The following is a 27,445-nucleotide window of genomic DNA, read 5'->3' as shown; positions in this document are numbered from 1 at the left end:
GCAGCGAGCTGCTCCACACGATCAGACAATTGCTTCATCTCCATTGAGAGAAAAAAAAAATTCCCCCTACGGCCTCAGAGATATAGAGGAAAAAATATACACACTTTTTTTTTTTTTTTAATTCTTTCCTGCTATTGAGTACCCTAGGATCTGCATAAGGCTGGTGATTCTGTTATGAATGAGTCACCATAGGAGGCAAAAACAGAAATGCTAGCTAAGTCCAGAAAACCAGAGAAGTTGGCAGCTATCGGATTGCAGACCCCTGAACCTATCAACAACAACTAGCAGTAGCCGTGGGGGGTTCCTACGATGCCTTAGACCCCTCGATCACAGCCGGAGAACTGCCTAGCCTAAAGACAGAAAGGGAAATCTAAACTGCCCCAGAGCAGACCACAAAGCAATAGGCAGCCCCCAACATATAATGACGGTGAAGCAAGAAGAAAAAACACAGATAGAAAGATAGACTGAGCAAATGATGGGGCCCAAGCTAACTAGATAGGACAGGATAGGAAGGCTGCTGTCTGCAATCCGCGAAAAACCCTATCAAAATAAGAGCCAACAGACTGACAGGGAAAAAGGCCCTGAAGACGCTAGGCTTCAAAAAGACTATGTCAGTACTCAGGTATTTTCTGAAGACAGAGGAAACCGACAAAAAGGAATTCAGCTCACCCCAGCAGGGAATGGCAGAATCCAGAAAAGCAATGCAAACTAAAACCAAAACACAAATGCAAAAAGGCAAAGCAGAAAACTTAGCTTTTGAGGAGCAGGAATCAGACTGGTCTCCTAGAATTCCACAGAGAAATCACCAGCGAGGCAGAAGGGCGTCGGCTGCCTTATATCCAGTCAGAGATCCACGTCGCCCAGTCATCCTCTCCCAGCTCAGGTGCTTGGTAATAAGCCTCACTACCTTCCTTCACCAGAAGAGGGAGTTCATCAGACCTCAATGGTGAAGGGGAAAATGAACTCATAACAGCACCCTTTATGGCCCGCTGCTTGGAACATGAAGAGTGCTGGGATGTGGAAGGAGCATAACTTTAGAGCAGGAGTAGGATAAAAAGCAAGATCGGATCCCTCTGAGGGAGGGAAGGAGAAGGAGTGTCTGCAGCACCTCTACAGATTAGAGGATGCTGGACGGATTGGAATACAAGAGAAGCTCCCTAGGAAAGAAGGTTCTTCTGGAACACGGCTGGAGCAAACTCCCCGTGGGTCCCCTATCCAGGCTGACTACAGGTCAGGTGGAGGGAGAAAATGGTCGTAAAGGGAACGACCCCTAGCCTAGATTGCATTCTTCAGGGTGCCACTAGCAAGCCGACAGCTTTGGTTACTTTATGGACAATCGCCCCTACCACAGTTAGTCTGACTGTATAGGTGGCTATATAGAATCACAGAAACGGTGAGGCGTTGTCTGAACAGGATTTGCAACTGCTGGCCCAGAACGATAACTGTGAAGTGCTGGAGTGGAAGGAAGGAGTTTAAGCAGCAAATTGTTTGGAGATGGCCAGGAAAGGTACACACTGACGGGGAAAGCTGGAAAGGTGCATTTCATCTTATCTGGAAGTTGGCTGGACCCCTCACCTGGAGAACTCAGCATTGAAGCTGGTATCTGTGTGCACCAAAACTGTGAGTAAAGCCCATTGAACTATATGTAAGTGTGTCTTCCACGTTATTTCCGCTCCTCACACCCAGCTCTTCTATATTCTTCACTCCTCACTTCATCACCATCTACCAACTCACTTCATTTGCCCTGGGATTACAGCTCTACCTGTGGAGAGCTTCTACATCTCAGCTGCTCTTCACTCCTCACTTCATCACCATCTACCAACTCACTTCATTTGCCCTGGGACTACAGCTCTACCTGTGGAGAGCTTCTACATCTCAGCTGCACCACAACATCTGTCCAAGAGAAGCAACACTGCATCGCTGGTCAATCAGACCAGAAACCACAGGTGGCGTCACAAATCACTTCATAAACTTTATCCCCATCAATTCTACCCCTTTTACATGACCGACTGAGGCCAAGGACCAGGTCATTGCCACTGTGACATTTCCCATTGAAGTTAACGGGCCCAATGCCGAGTATCCCATGGCCTCTGGGGCGCGTCATTTCTGGCGTCACGAACAGGATAACGTGCGTGCCTAAAGTCCTACAGGAGTAACGACCTGCAGACACTGAAGCGGTGAGTCGCACCCCTGCAAGGGTTAACTAGGGAGGAAAGTTGTCTAATCCCGGCGATGCTTAGGGTGCAGCAGCTGCAGCTCCCATATTGCCTCTCACCATGCCTTATATACCGGGTGCGACATGGCTGCCACAGTACAATGGCAAATTGCACACCTTAAGTGACTTTAAAGGGAAGCTGTGCAGCATGTTTGAAATTTACCCTATGTCAGAGGAGCAGAAAGTCAGTATACTTACAAGTCAACTCAGTGGCGCTGCTCAGATAGAAGTTAAATCTTGGCCAGCAACTGATAAAAAGACTGTAAAACACATTTTTGCTAAATTAAGGGATACTTTTGACATCCATACTGCTTCAGAAATAAAGACGCGATTTTTCAGCTGCAGACAGAAATCACAAGACACTGTGAGAGATTATGCTCTTAACCTGCAGGAGGCGCTGCAGGCCATAAAACAAATTGATCCAGGCAGTGTAAGAGATGAGAGCAAAATGCTGAAAGAACAGTTCATTGAAGGTCTTTTGTCTGATTCCAGTAAGGCTCAACTGCGCATGATGTCATTGCAGAACCCTGATATGGACTTTGTTCAGTTTAAGGACTGATCCATCCGTATCTTAAGAGAATCTACCTATGTCTGCACTGAGCCAGTTAAACATCCAGCAGTTATATACCACCAGGGGGCAGTATCCTCACCCCAGAAGCCTGCAGTACAGCATGTGCAGATTCCAATTGATGATTTTACTGCAGATTTACGCCGCAACATCAGCGACGACTGGCTCGCACCGGCAGGAGAACAACAGACCGATTTGACTCTTCTGGGAGACCCATCTGCAGACTGTGCCATAAGGTTGATCATAATGAAAGGGAATGTCCTTTAAATGGGCAACTCCTGGGGCTGAGGACCACCCCCCAGGAGTAAGACAATCTGGTCCAACTAACTGGAGAAACAGGTATGTTGGTGGACGTCCACTTATATCCATGGTAGTGGATGGTATCCCCTTCACCGCCCTCGTGGACACTGGATCACAGGTAACCACAATGCCCCACACACTGTAACAGAGATATTGGACTGATGCTGATTTCACCCAACTTCCTGATGGTAACTTGTCATTAATAGCAAGTAATGGTCAACCTCTGACACAGGTGGGGTACAAGGAGGCTGTCATTAAAGTGGGGAAGATGGAGCTTAAAGCTCAAGGTCTCGTGGTGGTAGAGGTGGAAAGAGCAGAGTGTCAACCTATCATAACATTGGGCACAAATGTGATTGAAAATTGTTTAAGTGAGGTCATCACCATTTTGAAAGACATAGCTGAGTCGGCCCTGTACAAAGAACAGCATGCCCTCAATAAAGATATCAAGGCCCTTGTGCAGCAACAGCAGGTGGTGCTAACTGGTGGAGAGATTGGTAGCGTAAGGGTGAGTGATCCCTACTCCATTATGCTTCCCCCTAGGAGTGAGACCCTCATCTGGTGCAGAGCAGCCATAGGCATCAGAGGACGGGACTACCAAGCTCTCCTTGATCCAGTCTATTCAGATAGCAGACCTACTGTGCTGACGGCCAGGGGAATTGTTGATGTTAAAAGGGGCAGGGTCCCGGTACGTGTTCTGAACTGTGGAGAGGAGGAAGCTTACTTGCCCCGTTATGCAACCGTAGCCAAACTGTTCACAGTCAGCAACAAGGATATTCAGCTATAGAACCCTTGACTCTGTCAGAAGCGACGGATGGCAATGGCTCTTCTGTTCAAACAGAGGAATGGTTCCAAAAATACACGTTGGCATCGACTCCACTCCTGTACATCAGAATAATGGAGTGCAGCGGGTGGTGCAAGAATGCGAGAGGGTTTTGGGCAGGTAAAAGGGTTTCAACATAACATCCCCACAGGAGATCACCCACCTATCAAAGAAAGGTATCGTCCCGTACTTCCAGCTCATTATCAGTGTGCAAAAGGTATGCTAAGAGAAATGAAACAAGCAGGTGTAATCAGGGATAGCTACAGTCCTTGGGCTGCTCCCCTGATGTTAGTCAAAAAGAAAGATGGTACAATGCGCATGTGTGTAGATTACAGACAACTTAACAAAATTACTCACAAAGATGCATACCCCTTACCGCGCATAGAGGAGTCTCTAGCAGCATTAAAATCAGCTAGGTACTTTTCCACTTTGGACTTAACCAGTGGGTACTGGCAGGTTCCTGTTGCTGAGGCAGACAAAGAGAAAACTGCATTCACTAACCCAATGGGGCTATGTGAATTTAATTACATGCCATTCGGATTGAGCAGTACTCCTGGAACCTTTCAGAGAATTATGGAATGTTGCCTGGGCCATATGAACTTTGAGACTGTGCTATTGTACTTGGACGATGTGATTGTATATTCCAGGACCTATGAGGAACATCTGCAAAACCTGGCAGAGGTCTTGGAGGTGTAGTCCAACTTCGGCTTAAAGGTAAAACCATCTAAATGTCATCTTCTAAAGCTCAAAGTGCAGTATTTAGGCCATGTCGTTAGTTCAGAAAGAGTAGCACCCGACCCAGACAAAGTGTCATCAGAGACTGGCAGGTACCCACCAACATCCATGAGGTCAGACAATTCCTAGGCCTAGTGGGGTACTACAGACACTTTATCCAAGACTTTACTAAATTGGCAGACCCTCTTCAAGATCTCCTAGTTGGCCAACCCAAAAAGGCCAAAGGCAAGAGTCCCCTGATTGAGTGGAATGCTAGGTTGGCTAAGTCATTCAACAGCCTTAAGCAAGCACTTACTGGAGAAGAGATCTTAGAGTATCCAGACTATGATCAGCCGTCTATCCTGCACACCGATGCCAGCAATGTTGGGTTAGGAGCTGTCCTATCTCAAGTGCAGCAGGGTAAGGAGAAAGTAATTGCTTATGCTAGTCGGAAGCTTCGTCCTACTGAGAGGAACCCTACCAATAATAGCTCCTTCAAGCTAGAATTCTTGGCTATCGTTTGGGCAGTGACTGAAAGGTTCAAGCACTATTTGGCCTCATCCAAATTTACCATCTATACGGACAACAATCTGTTAACCCATCTGGAGACCGCCAGGCTCGGCGCCTTGGAACAAAGATGGATGGCTTGGTTGTCCAATTATGAGTTCGTCATTAAATACCGAGCTGGCACTAAAAACACCAATGCTGATGCTTTGTCCCGTATGACAAATGCTCCTGAACCATCAGAAGATCTGGAAGAAATAGAGATGCCGGCATTCCACCCCCACGGTGCCTCCCAAGACTCTAACCACGAGACAGGGAGAAGTCTTGCCGTTCATGATGCTTCCCTTAATCCACTACCTCACCATGGTTGGGCAGAGACGCAGAGCAGTGACCTGGCTATATGTATGGTCAAAGAAATCCTTGGAGAAGCAGATTCGTCTCCAGCTCCTGATGCGCGTGCAGATGTCCAACAGTTGTGGAAAGACAGAAAGAAGCTGTTCCTTTATGAAGGCATGTTGATCCGAAGAGCTATCAACCCATGTACGCATGAACTGGTATGGCAGATCGTGGACTCCAAAAAGGACGTGCCCATGGTATTGGAAGCTAACCACAATCAAGTGGGACACTTTGATTGGAAAAAGCTTGAAGTAGTCATCCGCGACCACTTCTTCTGGACAGGTATGAGACGGTCCATTGAACAGTGGTGTAGGGAATGCGGCCCATGTAATCTCAGAAGAAAGAATTCTGCCAATCAAAGGGCCCCCTTGAAGCCCAGTATCACTAAACAACCTTTGAAACTGGTGGCCCTAGACCACGTGCAACTAACCTGAAGCCGATCAGGGTATACCTATGCCTTAACAATAGTGGATCACTATTCCCGTTTCCTAGTGGTCGTTTCAGTGAAAGACCAAACAGCAAGAACAGCTGCAAAGGCATTCCAGGAATATTTCTGCAGACCCCATGGCTACCCAAATCAAGTTCTGACAGACAGAGGTCCAGCCTTCAAAGCAGAAGTCTTTCAAGAATTTTGCTCCCTCTATGGATGTAAAAAGATCAGAACTACACCATACCATCCACAAGGCAATGGTCTTTGCAAAAAACTGAATCATCTGGTAATCAATTTATTGCAGATCCTACCACTGGAAGAAAGGAACCAATGGCCTAAGAAATTACCTGATTTGATTGAAATGTACAACCATATCCCAACCAGCGCAACAGAACGCGCCTCGGCTTACTTGATGCGTGCACGGCCAAGTAAACTCCGCATCGACATGGAAATGGGAGTCCTAACTCCTGAAACCATATCCAGCCAAATGGACACAGATTGGAATACGGAAAGACAACTGCAGTATCAAAAAGTTCAGCAATGTGTAGAGGAAAGTCTTGCTCAAGCTAGGCAAAAACAGGAAAGGAACTTTAATAGGCATGCTGTGGCAAACCCCTTATCAACAGGTGGACAAGTGCTGAAGAAAAAGAGAAGAGACCACAAGTTAGATGATCAATGGGAGGCTCAGCCTTACACTATTCAACCATCTAGTAATGACAACAGCAAAGTGTGTACCATCTCCAAAGACGGCAGAAAAACGTGTACCACCGTATCCAGAGACAATCTGAAAGTATGTCCAGCACAATTGCGTGAAAGAGTTGAGACTAAGGAAGAGTCTCAGCTAAAAGAAAAGACTGATACCAAGATTCGCATTGTTCTAGGTGAATTCCCTAGTTCTTGGCAACAAGTTAACAATGCAGTGGTAGTTCCAGTGATGGTGTTCCCACAAAGGTCTTTACCAGAGACACCAAATTGTTCTGGAAGCAATGAAACGCTAATGACAACTACTAACGCTGTGCATGAGGAAGAATCAGAAAACTTGCCCACAGTTAGCAGTGAACCTGTTGTACCCATGGTAGGTTCAAAGATTTGTAGGAAGTTGCCTAGCCTTCCTATCTTGCGCAGATCACAGCATAGCACACAGGGCCAAACCCCTTCTCGCTATAGAAATGATTTGTAAAATAGTCTAAGATTAATAAGTTAGCTTTGAGTTGTACTTACATTGAGCTTTGCCTTAGGTAACGTTACTAAAATGTTAAATAAATTGTGCCCACATGGACTAATGTGAGATTTCAGTAGTTAATATGTCTTATTCTACTAGAAGAACTCTTGTAAAGACTCTTAAACTTGAGAAGAAAAATCTGTTCATCGTGCCTGGGCAGGAAGCCATCTAAAACAGCCAGTGCAGTGAATTTTATAATATGGTTTGTGCGCCCTGCAGCTGCACTCAGGGATGATCCAACCAATCAGAAGTGGTTTTGGGCTGTAATCCACGACTCAACTCAGTTAATGTGACTGTTCACCCATACCCAGGTTAAATGTTATGTCATTTTGTTATATGCTTATGCTCCTTGTGTAGCCCGAGGACATGCTACCTTTAACTGGGGGGGAATGTGGTGCCCTGTAACTTTACCACCTCAAAACGGTTAAATATGTACTGTTTTGTATGTGTTTTGAGAGCAATGGGAGTTATGCTTTCTCTGCTAGAGAGAACAACACACAATCACAATTCCCCTCCCTCCCTTACTTGTCTGAAGCTTAGAGCTTTGCAGAGACACCCTAACTGGGAGGGGGAGGAGCAGACTTGTTGTTTTCAGTGAAGGAGGAGGAGAAGAAGAACGCTCTTGGGAGCCATTAGACATGTGCTCGACCCAGGAGTAGAGCTAAGAAGCATCAGGGTGCCAGCCACTAGACCATCCATGCTTTCAGAGCAGGGTGGTAAGCTGAGAGACTGTGTGGGATTATACAACCAGCAGTAAAGTGTTTTCCCTCAGAAATACTGCAACAACCTATGATCAGTGAAGGATAGTGCAAGTGGGAACTTGAGCTGCTTCACACAGGATTCAAGCTGCAAGTACCGGAGGAGAAATACACAGTGAGTAGAAGCTACACTGGAAGTTCTAAACTACAGGAAGCCTTGGTCCCAGAAGGGATTAGAATAGCAGGAAGCTTACACTGAGTCACAGCAGAGAGGATAACTCCCATTCTCCAGAGCAGGCTGAAACCTGGTGAGAGTTGTAATATTTCCTCTGAACTGCACCTGAACTACAGTAAATGATAAAGTGACTTTCCTTATCTCCTGCCTTATTACTCCGTGCCTTCTACTTCCATCACAATCTCTGGGGGCCAGCCCTGGTTGGAGAGGGTTAAACATCTGCACTTCCATCACCATTTACTCCCCCCAGGGATCATCTGCAGTGCCGGCTATACTACAGTTGAACACTCCAACTGGCATCACGAATCACTACATAAACTTTATCCCTAATCAATACTCCCCTTTACATGACCGCCTGGGGCCACGGACCGGGTCACTGCCACTGTGACACATCCCTTTAAGACGACTGGCCCGGTATCGAGTATCCCACGGCCCCTGGGGCGCGTCACTGCCACCACCATGTTTCACTGTTGGGATTGTATTTGGCAGGTGATAAGCAGTGCCTGGTTTTCTCCACGCATACCACTTAGAATTATCACCAAAAAGGTCTATTTTCGTCTCATCAGACCAGAGAATCTTATTTCTCATAGTCTGGGAGTCCTTCATGTGTTTCTTAGCAAACGCTATGCAGGCTTTCATATGTCTTGCACTTAGGAGAGGCTTCCATCTGCCCACTCTGCCATAAAGGCCCGACTGGTGAAGGGCTGCAGTGGTAGTTGACTTTTTCTCACTTTCTCCCATCTCGCTAGTGCATCTATGGAGTTCAGCCACAGTGATCTTGGGGTTCTTCTTTACCTCTCTCACCAAGGCTCTTCTCCCACGATTGCTCAGTTTGGCTGGACAGTCAGGTCTAGGAAGACTTCTGGTGGTCCCAAATTTATTCCATTTAAGCATTATAGAGCCTTGAGTACTGCAGAAATTCTTTTGTAACATTGGCCAGATCTGTGCCTTGCCACAATTGTGTCTCTGAGCTCATTGGCCAGTTACTTTGACCTCATGATTCTCATTTGGTCTGACATGCACTGTGAGTTGTGTGGTCTTATATAAACAAGTGTGTGCCGTTACATATCAAGTCCTATCAGTTTAATTAAACACAGCTGGACTCCAATGAAGGAGTAGAAACATCTCAAGGAGGAGCACAAGGAAATGGACAGCATGTGACTTGAGTGTCTGAGAAAAGGGTCTGAATACTTATGACCATGTGGTACTTCAGTTTTTCTTTTTTAATAAATTTGCAAAAATTTCTAAATTTCTGTTTTTTTCAGTCAAGATGGGGTGCAGAGTGTACATTAATGAGAAAAAATGAACTTTTTTTAATTTAACAAATGGCTGCACTGAGACAAAGAGTGAAAAAATTAAAGGGGTCTGAATACTTTCCGTACCCACTGTATATACTTAGAACAGTACACTGTATTTCACATAAATTAAAGCTATTACCTTTAACTAGATGTAGAATGAAGAGATGGATAATAATGATCTTAGTGCATTGTTCTCAAAATGAAAAGAAAGTACATATTACTAATGGCGCTGTCCCACCATTCAGCGCTGAACATTGTGTACACATTCCGCAAATCACATCTTTTATTGGTGTTTGCTCAGTAATATCAGGGAGACAATGGTGACTCCATAAAAGTCCTAAGTCTTTCTCTCTGATATCATCTTTGCATCAACTTAATAAGTCTACCAGTAATAATCATGGAGCTGTGATGAATAGATAGTGCTAGGCTCCAAGTAATGCCAAGCTTGAAAATATCCAATTCTTCTCTTTTCATGAGCCTGTCCTCAAAGTTTATATAACAGCACAGAAAAGGGAAGTTTTATCCTAAGATAAGTTTTGCTTGCAGTCTCTTGCTAGTAGATGCCAATAAGCCGTTTTAACAACAATACAGTTAATGGAAGTTTTATTGTCCCCAACCCCCTCGGTAGAGTGCTGTAGATCTCACTTGCAAGTATCTGAGACAGCCTTGACAATATGTAGCTGGTGACTTGCCTTGGGCTCCTCTCAGCAGGATTGTGACTACTTGCTTTCTGTCTCTGTTACATAGCCTTTGTTGTAGACCATGTAAAAAACCTTTGATCAACCTGACAGTGGAAAATTTACAGCAGTGGAGCAAATTTCATTTCATGTGTATTTTTTTTAAAAATATAATATCTTCTGCAAGAAATCAATAATACGCCGTTAAACTAAAGAGCGCGTGCAGCATCTACAGCATAGTATATTAATGGTCTTTAGTAGATTGATGGGTACTGATCTGATCATAAAAAATGGATAAAAGATTACATATCAGATAGAGCGAAACTTTTAATAACTCAACATGGCTTTTCTTAATGGGTTTTATTCATTTTAATCATTATAGTGTCAATGATGATTATAGCCTTATTACTTTCAAGTGATTGAGGGCTCTATTTCTACAATGTTCTTAGTCTGCAGAGATGGCTGCTAGGGTAAAATTGGAGATTTTTGTTTTACCTCTACTGTTTTTACATGTTTGCACATGTGCGTTATATTCATTTGAATGTGTTTGACCTACGTTTTTTCCAGCTTATTTGATTTTACTTTGGTTTCTATATAAAACTCCCATTACTTGATCACCAAAGTGCTATATATTTAAATAGTATTTACCAGCTTACTAGACATGAGCGCATCAATTCAATTCAAATTCTTGTCAGAACTCACAGCTCCGCAATAGAGTTAAGCCCCCGTCACACCGTGCCGCTTAGAAACCCGATGTGTACCTTGGTTACCAGCTCCCTGCACCAGCACGCTAGTAACGAAGGTACACAGTGGGTAACTAAGCGACGTGTGTCGCTTGTTACCCCCGTGTCGCTGGTGGGTCATATCGTTGTCGGGATCGCTGGTGCGTCGCTATGTGTGACGGGGCCCTTAGGAAGAAAAAGCCTTAAAATATTGAACAAATATTCCAGAAACTAATATGTTGTCCAACTGCAGCAGTCAAAAGTATCAAAATTGTAGTCTGGGACTAATAGAGATTTAACTGGAGATTGAGACAGCAGAGGTGCCAGCAGCAGTGTGAGACTCAGCAAGATTAGTGACATAGTGTAGCTGCTGGCATAGGTTCTGCTGTATTTGAATCCCAATTACACATTTTTTTGCCTTGTGACTGTAGAGCTTATGCTATAGAGTTATTTATGACTGCGATCACTTACATTACTTTGTGTGTTGTGATAGATATTATACGCAAATAATTATAGTAGCACAGAATACTTAATTTTGGATGGATATCCACATTATGTACGCCTCTATAGAACGGGCCATTATTCCATTATAACCCCATTTTCTCCATATTAAAAATATATTTATTTTTTCACCACTGTGTATCTATTAGTTAGCCTATTATGGGCAGTTGAGGATATTATTATTTACCTTTAAGTTGATAAATTGTGGTATGGTAGCGTCTCCCTTAAGGGGGTTTTACACATAGCGATATCGCTAGCAATATCACTATAACGTCACCGATTTTGTGACGTTATAGCGATATTGCTAGCGATATCGCTATGTGTGATACTTACCTCCGACCGGCTCCCCCGCTGTCCATCGCTGATTGCGCGAGATCGGCCGGCTCCATTTCTGGTCGGGCGCTTCCTGCTGGGCTTCCTGTGGCGCCGACAAGCAACGTGTGGACGCGGGCGAGAGGACGTCTTCATCACCGCGTCTGAAAGGTAAGTATTGTCCGCTGTATCGCTGCTGCATCGGCTGTGAGATCTGCCTGTGTGACAACTCACTAGCGATCATTTAGCGATGCACCAGCGATCCTGACCGGGTCGTATCGTGGTCGGGATCGCTGGTGCATCGCTAAATGTAAAACGGCCTTTAGTTTAATTGATGTGAAGTGCCATTAAAGGGAATCTGTCACCCTTTTTTTGACTATCAGCTGCCGGCATGCTGTAATGCAGTAGATAAGCCCCCGATGAAACCTGAAGGATAAGAAAAAAGAGTTATATTATACTCAACGGAGGGGGCGGTCCGGTCCGATGGGTGTCGCGGTCCAGTCTGAAACCTCCCACATTCATACGATGCCATCCTCATCTTCCCTTCCTGTCGTGGCTCCGGTGAAGGCACACTGCTCTGCCCTGTTGAGGGCAGAGCAGAGTCCTGCAGTGCGCAGGTGTCGGGAGACGTCTGGCGCCTGCGCACTGCAGTATTTTGCTCTGCCCTCAACAGGGCAGAGCAGTGCGCCTGCGCCGGAGCCACTACAAGAAGGGAAGAAGAGGATGGCATTTTATGAAGATGGGAGACGTCGGACCGGGACACCCATCGGATCGGACCGCCCCCTCCGGTGAGTATAATCTAACGTGTTTTTCTTATCTTTCAGGTTACATCGTGGGCTTATCTATAGCATTACAGAATGCTGTAGATAAGCCCCTGATGTCAATGCCGTCAGCTGATAGTAAAAAAAAAAAAAAAAAAGGGTGACAGATTCCCTTTAACTGATTTTTTGGACACCTTTGATAATATATCTCAGGACTGTGAGGCTATGTGCACACGGTGCGGATTCTGCTGCGGATCCGCAGCTCTTCTGGCCCTGCGGGTCCACAGCAGTTTCTGCTGCGTTGTACAGTACCATTGTTTCCAATGGTAAAACCAAAAATGCTGTGCACATGCTGCAGATTTTTCCACGCGGATTTGCTGCGGGTTACAATCCTCAGCATGTCAATTCTTTGTGCGGAATCCGCTGCGGTTTCACATCTCCTCCATTGTAGAGGTGTGAAACCGCAGGGCTAAACCGCAGCCTAAACCGCAGGTAAACAGCAGGTCTTTTTGACCTGCGGTTTTTCCAAAATCCGCACGGAAAACTCCGCACCACCGAAAACTACGTGTGCACATAGGCTCAGAAACAGCCATTCCAACATACCCAACCAGTGTCAGGAAGGTGCCTACGAATAGTATAATGATAAATGCTGTCTAGACAAAGCAAGGACAAAGTCCTAAATTTGTGCATCAATACACACATGCACTAATTTGTTGTCAAAGTGGAAAAAAAACGTTCACAGGTTAACATGATTGTTTAGCTCTAATACACCACTAGACAGAAATCTTATTTTATAAAGCCAACCTATATTCCATAGAGTGTACATATACTAAAACTAGACATAATGGTTCATCTTCAAAGTATTTACCACATATTACAAAATAAAGTGCTATAGTGCAAAGTCCATCATAGGGTGCCGTGAGAAAAATTACACTAAAGTAGTGCGCAAAGGCAGCTCATGCAGGACATCAAACATTTAAATACATAAGACTGGTATAATGTGAAAACAGAGCATAAATATGGTGCATGATGAGTTACATAGGCAATTTGATACAACCTGAGTAGTAGTACTGACCCCAACGAGCTTTTCAAATTTAGCTTATTCCTTGGGGGATTAGTATGGTGATGGAGCAAGGTATGATCTTTTTATACATGTATTCATACAGTGGTGGCAGTGATATGAATGCGGCACTCCCGCTGTCCAAACCAAAACCCAGAAGTGTGCAGTTCAGCATTACACGTCGCAAGACCGCACCCCCATCCGATACGTCAGGATGAGGGCGCAGAACAAGTGACACCAGTGACGCAGAAAGCGTGCATTGAGACAAAGTGCCAAATAAAATGCGTCCAGGGGTGGAGTCATTGGGGAACATGTGTTGAACATATGATTAATTGCATTATCATCATAAGGCCATATACAGTTAGGTCCATATATATTTGGACAGAGATAACATTTTTCTAATTTTGGTTCTAGACATTACCACAATGAATTTTAAACAAAACAATTCAGATGCAGTTCAGACTTTCAGCTTTCATTATAGGGTATCCACATTAAAATTGGATGTAGGGTTTAGGAGTTTCAGCTCCTTAACATGTGCCACCATGTTTTTAAAGGGACCAAAAGTCATTGGACAGATTAAATAATTGTAAATAAAATGTTCATTTCTAGTACTTGGTTGAAAACCCTTTGTTGGCAATGTCTGCCTGAAATCTTGAACTTATGGACATCACCAGACGCTGTGTTTCCTCCTTTTTGATGCTCTGCCAGGCCTTCACTGCGGTGGTTTTCAGTTGCTGTTTGTTTGTGGGCCTTTCTGTCTGAAGTTTAGTCTTTAACAAGTGAAATGCATGCTCAATTGGGTTGAGATCAGGTTACTGATTTGGCCATTCAAGAATATTCCACTTCTTTGCTTTAATAAACTCCTGGGTTGCTTTGGCTTTATGTTTTGGGTCATTGTCCATCTGTAGTATGAAACGACGACCAATCAGTTTACTGCATTTGGTTGGATCTGAGCACACAGTATGGCTTTGAATACCTCAGAATTCATTCGGCTGCTTCTGTCCTGTGTCACATCATCAATAAACACTAGTAACCCAGTGCCACTGGCAGCCATGCATGCCCAAGCCATCACACTGCCTCCACCATGTTTTACAGATGATGTGGTATGCTTTGGATCATGAGCTGTACCACGCCTTTGCCATACTTTTCTCTTTCCATCATTCTGGTAGAGGTTGATCTTGGTTTCATCTATCCAAAGAATGTTCTTCCAGAACTGTGCTGGCTTTTTTAGATTTTTTTTAGCAAATTCCAGTCTAGCCTGTTGATTCTTGATGCTTATGAGTGGCTTGCACCGTGCAGTGAACCCTCTGTATTTACTTTCATGCAGTCTTCTCTTTATGGTAGATTTGGATATAGTAACGCCTACCTCCTTGAGAGTGTTGTTCACTTGGTTGGCTGTTGTGAAGGGGTTTCTCTTCACCATAGAGATTATTGTCAGGATCCTGACAGCGCCGGCGTACAGCCTCCGCTGAGCAGGGACTCACCCGCACTGTAGGGGGCCCGGGGACAGGAACAGTCGGAAAGTACAGATGCACAGGGCCTGAACGCTGAAGTTTTAGCAAGCAGGCACAGGACCTACGGTCCTGTGACTGCAAGGGGGTGGGGCTTAGCGTCCTGCTTTCACAGATGGTAGAAAACTCAGAGTCGGGCAAAACGGAGATCATACACAGTACGGGAAAACGAGGTACAGGAGGGATAGACAGATGGGAGGTCAGACGAAGCCAAAGGTCATACACGAGAGGGCAGAGCGGTACCAAAGGGACGAGCAGAGAACAGTCAAAGTCACAAGCAGAGAGTCATACACAAGAGGGTGGTGCGGTACAAGAGGGGCAGGCAGAACTCATAACAGGGACAGAACCGGATCACAACCAAACAAGCAACAAGTTATCAGGCACAAGGCACACGTACACAAGAGGTCAACTAACTCAGCCGAGGGCAGGAGTATAACTGACACCGGACCTAGGTCCAGTGAGCATTAAATAGCCGCCCTCTGCCAGAGAGAGGCAGAAACAATTAATCCCCTGTCTGACCAGGACGGGCCAAAGCGAAACCCCATCCTGGATCATGACAATTATTCTGCGATCATCCACCACTGTTGTCTTCTGTGGGCGCCCAGGTCTTTTTGCATTGATGAGTTCACCAGTGATTTCTTTCTTTCTCAGGATGTACCAAACTGCAGATTTTGTAGCAATCTCTCGGATGGGTTTTTTCTGTTTTTGCAGCTTAAGGATGGCTTGTTTCACCTGCATGGAGAGCTCCATTGACCGTATGTTTCCTTCACAGCAAAACCTTCCAAATGCAAGCACCACACCTCAAATCAACTCCAGGCCTTTTATCTGCTTAATTGAGAATGACATAATGAAAGGATTGCCCACACCTGTCCATGAAATAGCCTTGGAGTCAATTGTCCAATTAATTTTGGTCCCTTTAAAAACAGGGTGGCACATGTTAAGGATCTGAAACTCCTAAACCCTTCATCCAATTTTAATGTGGATACCCTCAAATGAAAGCTGAAAGTCTGAATTGTTTTGTTTAAAATTCATTGTGGTAATGTCTAGAACCAAAATTAGAAAAAATGTTGTCTCTGTCCAAATATATATGGACCTAACTGTATACACACATACTAGATGGTGGCCCGATTCTAACGTATCGGGTATTCTAGAAGATATCTAATCGCGCCGGGCGTGACCAATCAGCGATGCCGAATTCTTGGCCGGACTGCACCTGTCGCTGATTGGTCGCGGCCGGCCGGGCGCGACAAATCAGCAACGCGGGATTTCCGTTATAGAGAGACAGACAGACTTAGTTAGACGATTATATAGTAGATTGCAATATTGGGATGTTAATAATAGTAACAAAACACAAATAATCAAAGGTAGGAAAACAAATAGAAAAAGTGAATCCACACCAGTGCAAGTATCATAAAGTGTGTGTAAATATAAATGTGTAGCCCTACCAAAAAGGAGTCCTAAAAAATAACAAATAAGTAAATAAAGAAACCGTGTGGGTGTGAATAAAGTGAATGATAAAAGGATAGCAGTTCACATAGAGAATAAACATGTCTCAGCATGTTAATAAACATGCTTAAAGTGAAAGATAAATAAATGTATATACTTACTGTGTGAATACGATATAAAAGAGGCATGTGCATAATAAGAAATTGTTGATGTACTCATGTAAGAAAAAAAAGGCGAAGAAGGCCAAACATTTGTACTTTTAGTGAACATACATGCAGAGGCACATGCCAAATAATCAGACACACAAGACCGATACTGTTGGCAATTGAAGTTAAGTGCTTCTATTACAGTCCAGAATTAATTTTGAATTTTGTGACCCTTTCAAAAAAGGTTAAAAAGGCTTCTATGTCATCATCTTAAGTCATTTTCAGCAGGACTCTCCTTACCGCTTTCCGGATGGAAAAATCATCAGCTGACCTTGGAGTCGTAGCTGTTGTCACGCCACAAACCGCCTCTGTGAGCAATTCAATCTGCTGCTGTTGTTAGTGCTAGACTTGTTGCCGCTGCTGTTGCAGGATCCGTTGTATAAGCAGTAGAGATGAGCGACTTTTCCTTTTTTTGGGTCGAGTCGGGTTTCATGAAACCCGACTTTCTTAAAAGTCGGGTCGAACAAAATCAGCTGACTATAGGGAAAAGTCGGGGTCCGACTGAAACACGAAACCCAATGCAAGTCAATGGGGAAGCAAAGTTGGCAGGGAGTGGAGGACAGTAAACACACCTACAGTGCCCATTTCAATGCCAACAACATCAATTCTTATTACTTAAGCTTGGCAACCTTAATTTACTTTATAATAATAGTTACACATTGAAAACAGGGGGTTATTTGGCTCAAGTTGTGGGGGGGTAGGGCTGGCGGCAGGTCTTCGTGTGCCCTGGGCCAAAGAGTGTCAGTGCGCCCTTTTAACACATACCACAATTCATAATGCTCCAATATGGCACAGAAATATAGGTATAGTACAAATGAAAAATACTTCACTGCTTACATGACATGACTGCTATCTATTTTAAATTCTACAATAGCTCTAAAAACGGACAGTATATTACTCCATACAGTATTATGGCCACCACCTAGTGCGCCATACAGAATAATGAGCCCCATATATTTCTCCATACAGAATAATTGGTCCCATATAATGTTCCATACAGTATATGATGAGCTCCACATAATGCTACAGTATATGTTGGTCCCCATGGATGATGCTCCACTGTCTTATGGGCCCAAATAATGCTCCATAGAGTCCATATATAATGGGCCCCATTTCTAAGGCTCCAGTGTATAATGGGCCCTGTAAATGCTGCTCCAGTGTCTGATGTCCCCCATTTGGAATGCTCCAGTATATGATGGTCCCCATGGACGATGCTCCAGTGTGTTATGGGCCCAAATTATGCTCCATATATTATGGGCCCCATTTCTAATGATCCAGTGTATAATGGGCCCCGTAAATGCTGCTCCAATGTTTGATGTCCCCCATTTGGAATGCTCCAGTATATGTTGGTCCCCATGGACGATGCTCCAGTGTTTTATGGGCCCAAATTATGCTCCATATATAATGGGCCCCATTTCTAATGCTCCAGTGTATAATGGGCCCTGTAAATGCTGCTCCAGTGTCTGATGTCCCCCATTTGGAATGCTCCAGTATATGATGGGCCAAATGGATGATGCTCCAGCGTATGATGGGCTCCATATATCATTCTCCAGTGTATATTGCTCCCTAAAAAATGCTCCCAACATTTAAAAAAATTAAATACCTCTCCTCGCTGGGCACTGCTCTACTCTGGACTCCTCAGCATTGCCATTTTAAAGCTCTCTGCACTTATACTGTTTTGGTAGAGGGCATATAGACGTGATGTCATCGCGCTCTGTAACCTGAATGTCACTGTCAGGAAAGGCGGAAGACGTCACGGCGGTGGAGCAGGGAGAGGTAAGTATTGCAAGTGCTGTGTCCCTGAGCAAGCATGGGGGGCCCACTCGTGGGCGACGGCACTGGCACAGGGCACCTCATAGTATGGCGGTATGTCTGACGGCGAGTGGGCCCTCCCACCGGCAGAGACACTTTTGCGTACTTTGAGGGGCCCTGTGTCACTGCCGTTGGCCACAAGTAGGACCCCACACCTGCTCAGGGAACCGGCACTTTCATCTGCACCTTCCTCTGTGTCACCGTGTAAGGTGATATAGTATGCGGGAAGGGGCACCTGAGTTTCATCAGTGTCACATTCTGGCTCTGTAGAGTGCGAGGGGAATGTAGTGCTGTGGGTCAATGTATCAGCAGAATCATCTAGCAGTGGCTGTGCATCAGTGTACTCCATCTCCGATTCATGTTGGACTGGGGAATTCAGAATTTCACTTGATAACACAGGCATGGCATGTGAAAAGAGCTCCATGGAGTAATCTGAAGTGTGGGCTGCCGCATCCTTCACTTTTAGTGGGGGTGAAGGAGACAAGGAAAGGGGTGGTTCCTGACCAGAAGCCTGCACTGACGACTCAGTGCTTGCATTTTATTAAACTTCAGAAGAGGAGGCGATAGAGCTGGAGGCTTTTTCGGCAATGTAAGGCAAAACCAGTTCCTGATGCTCCGGCTTTAAAAACAGTTTACCTACTCCCAGAAAAGGGAGCCTTAAAGGCCTTCGTGCCAGCTGATGACGCAGGCTCAACACCTCCAGCCTTAGCTGCTATTGTGCTTTTGGCACTACCAGCAGATGCACCACCACCACCATCAGTACCAGCTGGCCCCCCCACACCCACGTCCGCAGCCTCTTTCACCATACGTAATAATTTTTGTGAAAATGGACTCAAAATACCAGCAGATATATGGTACTGTTTCAGAAGCGGACAGCTCTATACAGTCTAGGGATAATTGTAAATCTCTGTATATATTTCATGAGTCAGACACAGATGGTCACAGGCTGAGTATGGATTAGACAATAATATAAAAATGTCCAAAAGGGTACAGTATCACCAGATACAAGGTATATCTAGTATAGTTTAAACATACTGAATCTCCGTATACATTTCAGGAGGCAAACACAGACGCTCTCAGGCCCAGTATGGATCCGACAATAATATAGAAAGTTGAGAAAGGGTACTATGGTGCCCCTGAGGGTACGGTCGCCACAGAGGTACTGCACCTCATCCAAGGGTGTGGTATCCCACCCTCAGGTAAGGAGGGATCACCACTCAGGACTCCTAACCCTACACTCAGCACACATACTAGTTAGTCAGTGCTTTCTGGGTGTACCTGGCGGGAGGATGGCCTCATCCCAGACTGACTAGGAAAGGGTGTTGGGGGTTAGTGTGGAAGGTAGGAACAGTGGGAGGAGCTTAGGTAGTGGAGTGATTGTGGGCATCCAATCAGAGAGCAAGCTGACAGGTGATGTGTGGAGCTAGTCTGAGGTAAATGGATCTTTCTAGAGAGTTGTCAGTCGGTGACAGGACAGAGTAAGAGCAGGATTGCTGTGAGAGGGCTAAGGGTTAGAGAAGAGAGAAAAATCTTGTCCAAGCTCCTGGACTGGAAGGAAGCGGTCCTTGGGGCACGGGAAGTGCAAGAAGCCACCTGTGAAGCCCGTTTCTGGAGAAGGAAGGACCAGGCCTCGTTGGGGAAGGTGGCTCCTGAAGGTAGTGGAGAAATACAGGGCTCAGCTAGAAAGACGGAGGCTGAGGTAATTTTAAGTGCCTCAGTCGCAGCCGCATTCAATACTCAAAAAGGCAGCAGTTGGAATAAAGGACACCGGAGCCTGACCCACGTCGCCCACTGTGATCCGTGGCTGCCTGCTTGGGACACTGTTTGCGAAGGCGCACAGCAAGAAGGAAGGGAGAGATCAGCGCAGAGACACAGCCTAGAAAGGATACACAAGGAGGAGTCTTGAACAGGTGTTCCTGATCTACCTTGGAGTTTGCCGGACCCCTCCCTCGGATGACACAGCACCAATCGGGTCACATGGTGCACAAAATTTCTGAGTAAAAGTGTGGCCTTGGTGTCTTTTACAAATCACCTGCTACACATGTTACACTCACCATCACCGTCAACGGCTCACAAACACCATCTCAACTGCCCTGGGATACAGCTCTGCCCGTGGAGAGATTCATCATCTTGGATGCTTTAACACCGGCCCAGAGGATCTGCATTGCAGCGTCGGCCACCCTAGCCAAGTACCACGGGTGGCGTCACGATCCCCCTTTTCCAAATTAACTATCATACCATCTTCCCACTCATCTGAACTGTCATCTTCTTTATTGGACACCCAGGGCCACGGACCGGGTCCCAATCACCACCGTGACATACTTCCCCCTTAAAAGAGCCTGAAAGGCCCGGTACTGAGTAACCCCCGACCCTGCATGGCGTTTCATTTTAACACCAGATAACAGGGATGTATTGTATAGGTTCGACATTATAAATCTACGTATATATTTGAGGAGGCAGACACAGACGCTGTCATGGCCAGTATGGATTCGACAACAATCTAAAAAGTAGAAAAAGGGTACAGTATCACCATATACAAGGTATATATAGTATAGTTTCAACATTCAAAATCTCCATATTTATTTCAGGAGGCAGACACAGATACTCTGAGGCCCAGTAGGGATTACACAACAATATAAAAAGCAGTAAAAGGGGAATGGATCCCAAGCATACTGCTGTATACAGTGTTGTGGTCATTTGGTGATCTACATATATATTTCAAGACTAACACACAGCCTCTCACAGGCTCAGTATGGATCATGTGGGGAAGGTGACTTGACGGACAGACTTGACTGGAAGTAGGAGAGAACGGTTGGTGCACTATGGACGGAGATTGACAAGGACAGCAGGGTGATAGCTGGGAAAGACAGACAAGAGAGTGCAGTACCTAGAAAATGACCACAAGATGGCAGGGGGAGTAGTTCAGGACTCAACAGCAGCTTAGGGCTTGAGAAATGCTTTGTCATGGGGGGTGGGGAGATAGGAACCCAGGAGGGGAATTCCCGGTGAGAGAGGGGATAAATGGGACTGGTTGGGGTTCCAGGCAGGCTAGTCCCAGGAGGAGCTCGGCAGAAGACGGAGAACAGCGAAGAGCTCGACTAGGGGACTGACAGGAAAGAGACAGTCAGGGGGGTGGCCCTGACCCGATGGACCGCAGGACAGACGAGGCCCCGGGGGTATCGATTGGACGACGACCTCGAGCAGGTGAAGCGCTGGCGATAGATTGGTCTAGGACAGCCCCCGCGAAAGATCCGCGAGGGATGATACTTCGACTGGAGGAACGGTGCAGGTACCCGGGCCTGGAGACGGAGAACTGTAAAGAGGTTGCGGTGCATGGTTGTGGTCGTCAGGAGGAAGATGAATAAAATCCAGAACTGTTACAACTGAACTCTGCCTCCGTCTTGTCCTTGCTTCGCCTGGTGTCTGTCGTCCGGACGTGGTAAGCAGTGGACCACCCCCCAATCCTGGCCCCCCCTACCACATTCACACCATAATATAAAAAGAAGGTCCGCAAGAAATAATCACACATGTGGGCCAATGTTCCAGGTGTCAATGATGCACTTTGAGTGGTGGGTGGAGGATGAATTTCGGGCACAAAGGGTACTGGATCAACAGGTATATATAGTATACTTAAAATTCACAAATATCTCCGCATGTATTTCAGGAGGCAGACACATATGCTCACACGCTCAGTATGGATTTGATAATAATGTAACAAGTTGAAAAAGGGTACAGTATGACCAGATACAAGGTATATATAGTATAGTTTAAACATTCTAAATCTCCGTAGACATTTCATGAGGCAGACACAGACGCTCTCAGTCCCAGTATGCATTAGCCAAGAATATAAAAAGGATACAAAGGTTACTGTATCACCAGATACAAGGTACATACAGCATTGTTTAACATTGTAAATCTCCCTATTTATTTCAGGAGGCAGACACAGACGCTCTCAGGGTCAGTATGGATTACACAATATAAAAAGCAGTAAAAGGGTAATGGATCAGAAGCGTACAGCTGTATACAGTGTAGGGGGCATTGTAAATCTCAGTATATATTTCCAGAGTCAGAAGCAGACTCTCACTGGCTCAGTATGGATTACACCCGAATATAAAAAAGAGAAAAAAGGGAAATTTATTTGAAACGTACAGCAGTATACAGTGTTGGAGTACTTTGAAATCTTCGTTTATATTTCAGTGTCAGTCAGCCAGTCCAGACTGTCCGCTACAGGAAGGTAGATGGATAAAAGTACAGACGTAACGTCGAGTGATTTTAGATGTTTTGGAATTAATAATCACGGGAAAACCTCCTGGGAGAAATCACAGAGGCGATGCTGACCCTCAATAACTTTAACTGTGAATACAGCTAAAACGGAAATTAGTGAAGAAAGGGTTTCTGTATCGCAGTAGCGTCGATCCCATCACCGTAACTCAACTCCATCAAAATGTGATCACAGGGAGAGCAGTAGACATGGTCCTCACTGCCTATCATGATTTGCCTGGTCACTTTGGAGTGCAAAACACACAAGCCACAGGCCGTAGGGGATTCTATTGGATTGGCATGAGAGGAGACATTGAAATATGGTGGCAGGAATGTCACACGTCTGTGACTATGAAAAATATGAAAGGTGATCATAAAGCACTACTGCATCCGATTGGGAGTTGACGTCCATAACAAATGGTAGCCATTGGTAATCTGAAGGTAGAGGACAGCACATAGCTACATCTTAACCATCATCGATCAGTACACCAAATTTGTAGTGGCCGTCCCTGTGACGGATTTAACTGGCCAGACTACACAGCGGTGGAGCAGGGAGAGGTAAGTATTGCAAGTGCTGTGGTCCTGAGCAAGCAGGGTGGACCCACTCATGGGCGCCGGTACTGGCACAGGGCCCCTCATAGTACGCCAGTGTGTCTGACGGCAAGTGGGCCCCCCCACCGTCAGAGACACTTTATTGTACTATGAGAGGCGCTGTGCCAGTGCCATCGCCCAAGGGTGGGCCCACACACCTGTTCAGGGCAACAGCACTTGCCCGGGTGCGGCAGGTGTTGACCCCAGGCCTGGGGTGGGGGCACCCCATTTAGGGTGGTTTAAAAAATGACCGATGTTGATGTGTAGGCTGGACTTTCAGCTGCTGCAAATGGAGGAATTGGAGAAGTCAGAGGAAGAGGAGGACAAAAGCGAACCTTTTTTCTGGCAACCTATGTGTTATCAGGGGAGGGTGGGACAAAATCTTTTGAAACCCATGCATGGTTCATTTTATTGAAGGTTAGATCATCAACATTTTGGGTCAACAGACGGGTCCTTTTTTCTGTCAGGATTGATCCAGCAGCACTGAAGACTCTTTCAGATAGCACACTACCAGCAGGGCAAGCGAGCTCCTGTAAGGCATATTTTGCCAATTCAGGCCATGTGTCCAGTTTTGAGGCCCAGTAATCAAAGGGGAATGACCTGTGAGGGAGAACCTCGATATGGGAGAAGTAATTTGTAACCATACTTGTCTCCTGTCACTTGCAATCGATTCTGTATTAGCTGTCGTGTGCGCGGGACTTGAGAAATCAGACCACAACATGGTCAGGAAACCCCCGTCTCCAACGTCAGTTCGGCTGTGTGCACCACGAACACCTCTTCCATTTTGCCCACTACGGCTCGTGGGAAAACCAGCTCCACTGCTGTGTGCTGGGAATGCCTCAAACAACCTGTTTACCAAAGTTGCTTGTTTGTTAGCCAATATTAGCTCTAGGGTCTCCTGTGGCATGATGTTGTGTAATTTGCCTTTATAGCGTGGATCGAGGATGCTGGCCAACCAGTAGTCGTCATCCCTCATCATTTTGGCAATGCGGGGGTCCCTTTTTAGGATCCGCAAGACATAGTCACACATGTGGGCCAATGTTCCAGGTGTCAATGCTGCACTGCCAGTGGTGGGTGGAGGAGCACTTTCTGGCAAATCCACATCCCTCCAGTCATGCACAAACCCTGTACATGACCTTGGCACGCCCACATGTTCTCTTGCCCCCTGAGAAGCATCCTCCTCCCCAAAATAATCATCCCCCTCATCCTCCTCCTCACCTTCCTCTTCTTTGCGCCAGTTCCCTGACCAGACAATGGCTGACTGTCACCAAGGCTTCCCTCCTCCTCCTGCTGTTGCTCCTCAGCTGCAGACGCCTGATCCTTAATGTGCGTCAAAGTTTGCATGAGCAGATGCATAAGTGGTATGCTCATGCTTATGATGGCGTCGTCTGCGCTTACCAGCCGTGTGCATTCCTCAAAACACTGAAGGACTTTACAGAGGTCTTTCAGCCACGACCACTGCACACCCGACAATTCCATGTCTGCCCTCAAACTGCCTGCCTGTGTATCCTCCCACAAATGCATTACAACCTGCCTCTGTTCACACAACCTCTCAACCATGTGCATGATGGAGTTCCATCTTGTAGTAACGTCTATGTTTAGGCAGTGCTTGGGGAGGTTGAGTGATCGCTGCAGCTTCTGCATACGACTGGAGTGGACGTTTGAGCGATGGATGTGCGAGCACAGTCTTTGCACCTTATGGAGCAGGGCTGTTAACTCCGGATAATTATTTAGGAAGCACTGCACCACCAGGTTCAAGGTGTGAGCCAGGCAAGGTATGTGTGTGAGTTTTGAAAGGGCTATGGCTGCCACAAAATTCCACCCATTATCATTGACTACCTTGCCTGGCTCAAGATGTAGATTGCCCAGCCATGACTCAGTTTGTCGATGCAAGTAGTCAGCCAGTACCTCCGCGCTGTGTCTACTGTCGCCCAAAGACATCATTTTTAAAACACCCTGCTGCCGCTTAGCACTAGCTGTTCGATAGTGGGACACCTCGTGTGGAACACTGACAGATGTGGATGGAGTGCTCTTGTGACTGCGCTCTGTCGACGAGCTTTCGCTTCTGGAGGAGGAGGAGGGTCGAACGCCTACAGCCAACTGTTTCCTATACCATGGGCTAGGCAGCACTGTTCCACTGCCGCTGTCCCCTGTGGAGCCTGCATCCACCACATTAACCCAGTGCGCAGTGATGGACACGTAACGGCCCTGGCCATGCCTACTGGTCCATGCATCTGTTGTGAGGTGCACCTTTCCACTCACTGACTGTTTTAGTGCATGGACAATGTGGTCTTTCACATGCCGGTGGAGGGCAGGGATGGCTTTTCGAGAAAAGAAGTGCTGACTTGGTAGGTCATAGCGTGGGACAGCTTAGGCCAAGAGCTCTCGGAAAGCTTCGCTTTCTACCAAACGGCATCAAAGGGCATCATCTCTAATGAGATCAGTTTGGCAATGTAGGCGTTCAAAGCCAGTGTATGCGGATGAGAGGATGAGTACTTTCTAGTCCTACTCAGAGTGTCTGGTAGGGTGAGCTGGACTTGAGAGCTGCATATGGGGGAACTAGCTTTGGACATGACGGATTGAGAAGGGCTTGGTGATGGTGAGGATGTTGATGGCCTAGATTCAGTGTTTCCTCGCGAAAATATTTTGATTGCCTGACTGCTTTGGCCTAGCGACGACACCTCAACATTTCTTGATGGTGATGCGCTTAGCGGTGGCCTTACAGTGGGGGAAACGATGGAGCATTGCCGGCTAACTTCAGTCGGAGCAGGTGCACATGTGCTACCTGAGGTTTTGTAGTCCGTCTACGCTTGCAAGTGCATGTTGGTTAAATGTCTAAGCATGCAACTGGCATTCAAATTTCTTAGATTTTTCCCTCTGCTAAAGGTCCTTCGGCACTTCTTACAGATAACCTTTGCGTCATCAGTAGGATTTTGTTCAAAAAAGTGCCACACTGCACGCTGTGCTAATTTGACCATCTGGCCAAGCTGTCCTGCAACTCTTTAAGTTTTCTTGCCAAGTTTTTTGATAACCGCTGCTGCGATGACAATGCCTGCTGCGGATCCTTCTCCTGTTCTGACCTATTGTCACCAGCACCCTCTTCCCCCAATGGATGCCAATCCAGGTCAACAACTGGGTCATCCATGACCTCATCTTCAATGTCATCTGCACCTTCCTCTGTACCTCCCTCTGTGTCATCGTGTAAGGTAGTATAGTATGCGGGAAGGGGCACCTGAGTTTCATCAGGGACTGATTCAGCTCAGTAGACTGCGAGGGCAATGTAATGCTGTGGGTGAATGTACCAGCAGATTCATCTAGCAGTGGCTGTGCATCAGTGCACCCCATGTCAGATTCATCTTCGACTGGGGAATTCAGGATTTGACTTGATAACCCAGGAATGGTATGTGAAAAGAGCTCCATGGAGTAATCTGAAGTGTGTGCTGCAGCATCCTTCACTTTTGGTGTGGGTGAAGGACACAAGGAAAAGTGTTGTTCCTGACCAGAGGCCTGCACTGACGACTCTGTGCTTGCAGTTTTTGTAACTTCAGAAAAGGAGGCAATAGAGCTGTAGGCTGTTTCGGCAATGTAAGCCAAAACCTGTTCCTGATGCTCCGGCTTTAAAAGCAGTTTACCTACTCCCAGAAAAGGGAACCTTAAAGGCCTTCTTGTGCCCCACAATGACACAGGCTCAACACATCTTGCCTTAGCTGCTATTGTGCTTTTGCCAGAACCAGCCGATGCACCACCACCATCAGTACGAGATGCGCCCCCCCCGCCCACGTCCACCGCCTCTTCCACCAGACTTCCTAATGTTTGGGAAAATGTACCAAAAATACCAGCATAGAAATGGTACTGTATGAGTAGCGTACTGCTGTGTAAGGTGTCTGTAAGAAGTAAAATCACCGTATATATTTTGTGAGTCACAGACGCTCACCCAGTATGTATTTCACCGTAATCCAACAAGCAGATACACGGTACTGTATAAGAGGTGTACAGCTGTATACGTTGTTGGTGAAACTGTCAATCTCTGTATATGTATTTACGGAATGTCACACACACACGCTGACTCTGTGCAGATGTGACCGTAATAAGAACACCAGATATCTGATACCGTTTGAGAATCGGACTGCTCAATATGGTGTATAAAGAAATGGAAATGTCTGTATATGTATTTAAGGAGTGTCAC

Source organism: Dendrobates tinctorius, unplaced genomic scaffold, assembly GCF_039654945.1.
Source record: "Dendrobates tinctorius isolate UK_male_01 unplaced genomic scaffold, ASM3965494v1 ptg000070l, whole genome shotgun sequence".
Classification (NCBI taxonomy): Eukaryota; Metazoa; Chordata; class Amphibia; order Anura; family Dendrobatidae; genus Dendrobates; species Dendrobates tinctorius.
The sequence above is the reverse complement of the archived record's forward strand: the minus strand, read 5'-3'. Positions refer to the sequence as shown.